This window comes from Solea solea, chromosome 4 (assembly GCF_958295425.1).
Source record: "Solea solea chromosome 4, fSolSol10.1, whole genome shotgun sequence".
Taxonomy (NCBI): domain Eukaryota; kingdom Metazoa; phylum Chordata; class Actinopteri; order Pleuronectiformes; family Soleidae; genus Solea; species Solea solea.
Window position 1 is genome coordinate 767501 of NC_081137.1, and position 2500 is coordinate 770000.

Consider the following 2500-nt stretch of genomic DNA (forward strand, 5'->3'; position numbering starts at 1 on the left):
AACTTTTGATTTTCAATAATTTCCCGCAAAAATGAAGGACGAGGCACAAGGAACATTTCCATCTGATGGAAGGTTGCAGCCAATGAAATTTTAGCTTTTTTAAAAAGTGCATTATTCTGCTTCGCCAACATCGTGGCTTTCACTTTTCTACCACTAGAGGGCGATGACTGCTGCTGAATCACAGCCTCAGGGGGGCGCTCTAATTTGATAATCCCTTCTCATAAGTCGCGATGAGGAGGATACGACCTCTGAACACAAGTGGAATGCACTAGCAGTTAAGTTTTTCTCGCTGAAATGCATGCTGGGAGTTGCAGTGACGACATGAATTCCCTGTAAATATTTAACTTTTACACCTGAACGCAGCACGTGAGCAGCATCCTCAGATTAAAGCAGGAGAATATAATCTGCTGATGCAGCCGCTCATTTCATCTGTGATGAAATTATACGACAAAGAAGAAAGAAAAGTGTAACAATAACGATGGTTTCGATTTTGACACAAAATGGCGGCAACATCAGCAGTAAAAACGTGGTAAAAACTGACGTTTCCTTATTTTATTATTCAAACAAATGGACCTGATGACACAGTTCTAGCTCGGCTCGGCTCGGCTCGGCTTGGCTGTTGACAGAACCTGGTTCCTGGAGCTCTGATGAGGTTCAGCTGAGCCGACACTAAAATGTGACGTTGACAGACTGACGACCTCTGATTGGTCAGAGGTCGTCGTCACCGGAGAGTCATGTGAATCAAAGCCAACAATGTGGAACTGTATCTTAGATTTAGCCTTAATCTCAATCTAGAATCTCAATATTTAACAGAGGAGAATTTCCAGGATTAAATTCTGAATCCTCAAATTTCCGAAGTCCGATTTCCGAGACTTAATTCAGACTTCTGACATTTAAAGTTGGAATTTGGGGATTAAAGTCAGAATTCCAAGATTGTAAATCAGGCTTTTGAGATTTTAAGTGAGAATTCTGAGTAAGTGAGAATTCTGAGATTAAGTAATTAGTTGTCACTGGAAGCTCCACCCCCTGTTGCCTGGGTCAAGCGACACCCTTGTGCATCACGTGACACGTGAGCAACGTTCACGCAGCAAACGAAAGTTGTAGTTTTTTTTTAAAGAAAAATAAATATATCGGATTGTCACTAATTCAAAACATTCACCAAATTCCAAACCATTCCAGGAATTCCATGACCTGTGGGAACGAGCCGAGCCAGAAGTGTAGAAGTGTTCAAACTTCCAACAAACCCTAAAATCCATGTAAATTTCTGTGATCTTTGTCATGTTTATATTTTCCAAATGTAATTTGTATTAAAAGCTGAAGATTTTATTGTTAACAACCGAGTTTCACGTATTTCATTTCACGAAAATAACAAAAACAGTAACAACAAAGGTAATTACAGTATAATGAAGGTATTTAGAAGTCGCAGTTCATCGATTATCTCTGTGAGTGTGTTAGAAGTAACAAACATTTGTTTCAGTTTTTCCGACACGCAAACATTTATTCACACAACACACACACACACACACACACACACACACAGGCGTATTTGCTAATTGATGGAGCAGTTTGAGGTGTGGTGTCCAAAGGGCGAAGAAGACGAACACTGGACAAACAGAGCAGGAACCTGCTATCTGCTGTGTGTGTGTGTGTGTGTGTGTGTGTGTGTGTGTGTGTGCGTGTGCGTGTGTATGTGTGTGAACCTTTGTCCCTCTGGGCTCATTTTTGTCGTATCTTAAAAACACTGATAGAGACTCTATCAGCAGGTGTTTAGGTGAACTTGTATATGAGTGAGGACATAAAGTCCGGTCTCAAGGCTGATTTCAGGATCAGGACTTGGACTGGGGGTCGGTGGGAGTTTGCTTTCACGCTTTAGTGAAACAAACCAGAACCTTTTAAGATAACATATTCCCCTCCTCGCCTGAGGCGGTGCTGCATCAATGCCGCTAACCGGTATGTTTTAGTTGCGTTTACCCACAATGCCCGGCGTCGTAGTTTGCTGTGGTTCCTGCATTTGGTTCACTTGAAGCGAAAACCGAGACCTACGTTTTTTCAACTCAGACTCAGGTTAGACTCAGATTAGACCAGGTCTAGAGTCAGGTAAGATTCAGGTTAGACCAGGTCAAGAGTCAGGTTAGACTCAGATTAGACCAAGTCTAGAGTCAGGTTAGACTCAGATTAGACCAAGTCTAGAGTCATGTTAGACTCAGGTTAGACCAAGTCCAGTGTCAGGTTAGAGTCAGGTTAGACTCAGATTAGACCAAGTCCAGAGTCAGGTAAGATTCAGGTTAGACCAGGTCAAGAGTCAGGTTAGACTCAGATTAGACCAAGTCTAGAGTCAGGTTAGACTCAGATTAGACCAAGTCTAGAGTCATGTGAGACTCAGGTTAGACCAAGTCCAGTGTCAGGTTAGAGTCAGGTTAGACCAGGTCAAGAGTCAAGTTAGACTCAGATTAGACCAAGTCTAGAGTCAAGTTAGACTCAGATTAGACCAAGTCTAGAG

At 42.2% G+C, this 2500-nt stretch overlaps 1 protein-coding gene across 1 annotated transcript in view; it reads left to right on the forward strand.

Annotated features, from left to right (window-relative positions):
- Positions 1 to 1336, forward strand: part of cdx1b (caudal type homeobox 1 b) — a 5106-nt gene extending 3770 nt beyond the window's left edge. The window contains exon 3 of the mRNA XM_058627360.1: positions 1 to 1336. This exon is cut by the window's left edge and continues 497 nt beyond it. The gene's annotated coding sequence lies outside the window, so the exon portion shown is untranslated.
- Positions 1337 to 2500: the final 1164 nt, after the last annotated feature.